General features: G+C 41.1%; 1 pseudogene; it reads right to left on the reverse strand.

The window, feature by feature from the left end:
- Positions 1-1,543: 1,543 nt before the first annotated feature.
- Positions 1,544-5,993, reverse strand: LOC135231715 (olfactory receptor 52H1-like; annotated as a pseudogene).
- Between the last annotated feature and the right edge of the window lie 810 nt (positions 5,994-6,803).

The raw sequence follows: 6,803 nt of genomic DNA on the forward strand, positions 1-6,803 counted from the left end.
TAATTACATTTTGATGGAGCTGTAGTCATCTCTAACTAGAGTAGGTACATTTGATTCTGGCTGTTATCTAGGAGTTCAGCCAGGGCTGTCCACCACATAACCTTTTCCTGTGGCTTGAGATTCTCACAGCATGGTGGCTATGTTCTGGAGAGAGTGTCCAAAAGGCAAATATTCCAAGATATGGATGGAGAAGTTGTAAGGTTTCTTATAACCTAACGTCAAACACCCCAAAATGTCGTATCTACTGTATTCTATTTTTCAAGCTCTGTCCCTAAGGCCAACACAGATCCAAGGGGTGGGAGATTAGATTGTACAACTTGGGGTAGTGGCAAAGCCATAATGCAAAAGGGGGTGAAAGATACTGTTTTGTCCATCTTTGGAAACTAAAACATCTAACAACCTATCCTCTTACTACATTAATGCATGTCCCTTCCTACATGCCAAATGCATTCATTCCATTTCCTTAGACCCGCAAAGTTTCATTCCCATTATGGGATCAGTTCAAAGTACAGGATTTTATTCCTCTAAATCAGGGCAAAGTATGAATGAGGTTCCTTGAGTATAGTTCCTTGTATATAGCTCATTGAGTGCAATTCCCCTCAGTTTGAGGACCTGTGAACTAAAGAGATGATTATCTGCCCCCTAAGCATCCAATGAGGAGCCCTAATTGGGCACTGGTTAAGCTGTTAACCAAAGGTTAGCAGTTTGAACCCACCAGCTGTGACACAAGAGAAAGATGTGGCAGCCTGCTTCTGTAAAGATTTACAGCCCTGGAAACCCTACGGGGCAGTTCTACCCTGTCTTATAGGGTTGTTATGAGTCAGAATCGACTCAATAGTAGTGTGTATATGGGTATGCATCCAATACGCAATGGTTATACACAGACAAGATAACTGCAACAGTTCCTCATATTCAAAATTGTGGCAGTGGGAGAGGCATATAGCAATCAATGGTCCATTATAATTCTAAAATCCAGCCAGGGATATATCACCAGATTCTTAATAAGGACCAGATCCTGCTCCCTGGGAATGGTTCTCCATGGCTCTTGGCCTCAGGCTCTGAGCAACTGGGTTCATAATCTATGTCATCCTTGGTTTTCAACGAGAAATGACCTGTGTTTATAGTTGAGGGGCTTTCCCACCCTGCTTCCTACCTAAAGGAAGTTGGAGACCCAAAGACCTCTTTTATTTTTGCCCTGGGAGTCCTGGGTGGTACTAATGGTTAAGTGCTAGGCTACTACCTGAAAGCCTGGTGGTTGAAACCCATCCAAAGGCACTTTAGAAGCAAGATCTGATGATCTGTTTCTGAAAGGTCATAGCACTGAAAACTCTATGGAGCAGTTCTACTCTGCACGTATGGCTCACCATGAGTCAGAGTCAACTCAATGGCAACTAACAAATGCCCTTTTTAGTCCAAGCTGATGGTACTTGTACATTTCTTTCTAAAACTTTGTGAGTTTTCTATGAATATTTTAGGTTCACTTCATTAGAGAAGGAAACCCTGGTGGCAGAGTAGTTAAGAGCTATGGCTGCTAACCAAAAGGTCAACAGTTCGAATCCACCAGGCTCTCCTTGGAAACTCTATGGGCCTGTCCTACTCTGTCCTATAGGGTCACTAGGATTTGGAATAGACTCAATGGCAATGGGTGTTGTTGGGTGTCATTAGACAAAAATCACACTCACAAGTATCTTCAAAACTGGTCTCATTGATTTTGACTCAGAGTTAGGGTGCTACAGTAAATGCCTTTACGATTCTTGGAGCTTCTTTGTCTAATTAAAAATGTTTATACAGGACATCTTTAAATATGTCTCAATTCTTAACAAAGAATCTTACAGCTTACTTTGAAAGTCTTTTGTCTTCTGGAGAGATTGGGAATAAAACTCAATTTTATATTTGAACCCAGCCAACCTTGACTCTTTGTATTTCCTCTAAAATCTGCTTAGACACTGAACAATTTCATGGCCTCTCCATGTCACTTGGGATCCTCATAGCATGTAGTTGTTGTGCCGTCAAGTTGGTTCTGACACATAGGGACCCTATGTACAACAGAATACAACACTGCCCAGTTTTGCACCATTCTCTCAATCGTTATTACGCTTGAGCCCATTGTTGAATCCAACAGAGTGGCTGGATCCCAAGAGGGAGTGTACCAAAATCAAGCATTTCAAGAGACCTAGGAAGAAATCTGGTGGCACAGCGGTTAAGCACGTGGCTGCTAATCAAAGTTTGGCAGTTTGTGCCTACCAGTTGATTTGTGGAAGAAAGATATGGCAGTCTGTTTCAGTAAAGATCACAGCCTTTACTCCATACAGTAGTTCTACTCAGTCTTATATGTTTGCTATGAGTCAGAATCAACTCAATGGCAATGGGATGGGAGCCTTGGAAGCTTCCAAATGTCACATCCACTGCATTCTATTTGTCAAGCAACCCTTAAGGTCAACCTAGATTCAAGAGAAGGGGAATTAGATTTCAACTGTTAGTGTGGGAATGGCAAGTTCACACTGCAAAAAAAAAATCACGGGAAATGGAAGGTATTGCTGTGGTGTCCTTGGAAAATACAATCTTCCACTAGAATTATTAAAGAATGACCTATGTGGACATTAAGATCACAAATAATAGTGATAAAAGTAATTGTGGAGAGAATTACATTGAAAGAGAAGCTAAAAATCTTTAAAGCAGGAAGAATGCCTAGACTGAAGGGAATTGCAACAAGTAGAGATAACTGATAATGTATTTTGATGATACGTGATTTAAAGCTGGGGAGTTTTAGGATAGAGAAATAACATTACTCCAGAAACAGTGATGTGCAGCATGCAGGATAGTTATGTTTATTTCCAGAACTGGAAAATAACTACAAGATCAAGACTTGGGGTTTTTCACAGGGCCAGGACTTTTCCCATCTGAAAGGAGCCACAATTTCTTCAGTATCAGAATCACCTAAAGAATAAAGAACACAGACGTCCGTTGAAGTAGACTAGGGCCTACTATACTACTTTGTGTTTAGGATAGTAAAGGGACTTGTAATTTTGCCAAGATCCCCCAATAATTCTGATACCCACCAAAGTCTGATTGCCACTGTTTTAGATGGTTTATTTTCCTGGGGGGTTCTCAAAAGAGGGTAATCATTTTCTGTTAGATTTCCTGACTCTCATCTGGAAAGTGCCCTACAAAGGTACTCCAAATTGCTAGGCCTTTACTCTTCCTCTTTAACCCGTTTATAAAAATAATAATCTATTCTTATTACGTATGATCAACATCTTATCCCATAAATCTTGGAAATCTCATGTCTAAATGAGATAAAAATCTCCTTTTGGTCTGTCTTTTAATGCAGACATGTTGTCTTCAACTTCTCCCACCCTTTCTATTTTATTTTTTTGCCTGCCTCTCTTGATATCTAACTGTTCATCTTGTCTCACTGATTTCAACAAACTATAATAGGTTTCTGGGGTTTTATGAAAATCTAAGCCAATATTAAAGAGATTCCAGATTTTTTTTAAGGGAAATACTCTAAAATCAATATGGTTACCTGTTTTGTTTCTCAAGCTTTTAACCGAATATCACTGGGTCCCTTTGGGGAAGAACAGGAGGATGATCTTATCCCGAATCTGTTTGGTCTTCATCCCATAGATAATTGGATTGAGTGCAGGTGGGATGGCTACATAGAGGTTGGCAAACATTATGTGGAAGGAGTGAGGAATATTGTGACCAAAACGGTGGGTGAGGACAGAGAACATGGCTGGCGTGTAGAATATAAGAATCACACAAACATGGGAACCACACGTGCTAAGGGCTTTCTGGCGGGCATCCCGGGATGGGAGGTAAAAGATAGCACGGAGAATGAGAGTGTAGGAAATGCCAATGAGGATCAGGTCTGAGGTGACAGTCATTACCGGCACAGCAAGGCCATACCAGATGTTGATGGAGATGTCCGCACAGGCGAGCCGGGCAACGCCTATGTGTTCACAGTATGTGTGAGGTATAATGAACGTTCGGCAGAAGGGAAGTCATTTTAAGAGAAAAACACATGGAAAGATGATACAAAAGCTCCTGCTGATAACACCCATCACAATCTTAGTAATAATCTGACGAGTGAGAGTAGTGGCGTATCTTAGGGGGAAGCAAATGGCAACAAAGCGATCAAATGCCATTGCCAGCAGAATTGCAGAATCCATGGTAAAGCTGTAGTGGAGAAAAAACATCTGAGTAAGGCATCCAGGAAAGGTGATTTCCTGAGGACCCAGCCAGAAGGTACTGAGTATTTTGGGTACACATGTATTAGACAGAATGAGATCTGTAGCAGCCAGCATAGAAAGGAAAAAGAACATGGGCTCATGGAGGCTGCGCTCCGTGGAAATAAGGTAGAGAAGGACACTGTTGCCTGCAAGGGCCACGAGGTAGATAATGAAGAAGGGAATCCCGATCCAGACGTGGAAGTGCTCCAGCCCTGGGATTCCCAGTAGGATGAATGGGCCTGGATTGAAGCTGCTCACGTTGAATACAGCCATCGTGATCTCGGAATGGATGTGTCTGGTAAACTGAAAATAAAAATTTCAAGGCTGATTGTTAAAACGATCTGCAGATTTTCACCTCTGAGCCTTCACCAATTTTATCCCCTCACTTTCAGCTCTAGAAAGTGATAAAGTATCCCTCATCTCTCCTTTTTATTAATACATATCTGTCAAATGATCAGAAACAATTTAAAATCATAACAGAAGTAGTATTGAAATAATATTTTACTAGAAATAAAAGTCATATAACTTTGGACTACAGTTACCACCAACCCAGGAGGCCCCCTGAGAAACTGTGTGAGCAAAACAGCATTAGCCAGAGGAACATTCTATCAGTAGTCAGGGCTTTGGAAGAAAGTTCAGTGTGAAATCTCGACCTTGGTGAACTGGAATACAAGTGCACAAGCTCACAAAGGGCCTAACAAAGGTAGGCTGAACGTCAGAAATCTAAGCAGACCATGCTGTCTCTTTTCTTCTTTATTCCACTTCCCATACTAAAACATATGTTCTGCTTCTCATCACTGTTATAGAAAAGTTCACGAAGATAAAGAAAAGATGTACAATATTTTTCACTAAAACCTAAGATTGAGGTGGTTAACCTACTCCTTCAGACATTCTCAGCTTGGAAAAGTTTTCAAAAAAAAAAGCCTTTATAAATTCCTGTATCAGATTTGTCCCATAGAAAGAAGATAGAACCCTCTGCCCAAACCTCATAGATGACAAATCCCAAAACAGGGAGCCCCATCTCCTGGAAACTTTCCCAAATAGTTTTCTTGCCCCTGCCTAGCCCACGTAATACACATTCTTGGGACACTTCAATAAAATATTTCAGCCAGTCTTCCAAAACTCTTCTTTTTTTTTTTGTGACATGATACACAACTCTTTTTCTCCAACCAAAGTGATCACTCATTGTTTCTACTTGTCCCTTGATTGTTGGAATTCTGCAGTGCTCTGTCCATGCCCACTGCTTTCTCAGTCAACAATTCCATCTGGTTATCTCCACAAATGCCAAAGCTTCAACTCTCACCCCTATGCTGAAGCTTCTGAAGTTTATAAACCTTAGGACACGTCTCGCTCCTCAACTCTGGGACTAGTTGTCTTTATGCCTGTCATCTTCACACGGAACTCTCACAGGTGCATCCAGCTCAGCATGTTCCAGACAAAGCCATTTCTCTTTCCTCGATTCTAAACCTGTTTTTTCCAGTGTTTCATAACGTAGCAAATGATAGTACAACACAGGCAGCTTCTCGAGAAACCTTGAAGCTATCCTAATTGCTACTCCCTCACACATAACCATCCTTCTCATCTTCTGAACAAGCACCACATCGCGGTTATTCAGTCTCTGAATTTCTCTATATCACATCCACCTTTTGCTACTGCTTACACTAAGGAGCCCTTGTGGTGTAGCGGTCAAGAGTTCAGCTGCTAACCAAAAGGTCAGCAGTTCGAATCCACTAGGCACTCCTCGGAAACCCTGTGGGGCAGTTCTACTCTGACTTTCTTAGTGCCTCTTAGCCTGCCCTAGGCTCTCCTCAAGAAAATAGGCCATTGCCTTCAAGGACTAAGACAATGCCTTGACGGCAATGGGTTTGGTTTTGGAAACCCTGGTGATGTAGTGGTTAAGTGCTACGGCTGTTAACCAAAAGGTTGGCAGTTTGAATTCACCAGGTACTCCTTGGAAACGCTATGGGGCAGTTCTTCTCTCTCCTATAGGGTCACTACGAGTCGGAATTGACTGGATAGCAATGTTTTTTTGGGGGGGGGGGCGGCGTGGCATTGACTATTCTATCTACCATCATCATCTCTTACCAAGGCCTCTACAGAAAATCTCCTAACTCAAACATATGTATGTTGTTTGAATAATTTGAAAGTTCAGGAAAAAAAATAAAATAATAACATTTCTAGGTATTCTCAGGTCAGTCTGCATTATTCAATTAAAGGAAATATCACAATAGTTTAATTTAATTTTACTTATCTTTATCACTTAATGAAGTGTAAACTTTAAGATGGCAGAAATCCATGTCTGCCTATTTTATTGTTTTTTTCCCTAGAACAGTGTCTGGCACAGATTGTTCAATAAATATTTATTAAATAAACAAATGAAGGGAAGTGTATCACCAATAGACTTCAACATTCAATAGTGTTGTGACTACATTTTACCTATGTTCCTTACCCTCTGATTCACCTACCTCTCCCTCAACACTGTACCCTCACAGACTACTATAAAAGTACATGGTGGGCTCCTACACATAGACTCTGGGACATAGAAGATCTGAAATAGTGTGAAAATTTGCT

Source organism: Loxodonta africana, chromosome 7, assembly GCF_030014295.1.
Source record: "Loxodonta africana isolate mLoxAfr1 chromosome 7, mLoxAfr1.hap2, whole genome shotgun sequence".
Taxonomy (NCBI): Eukaryota; Metazoa; Chordata; class Mammalia; order Proboscidea; family Elephantidae; genus Loxodonta; species Loxodonta africana.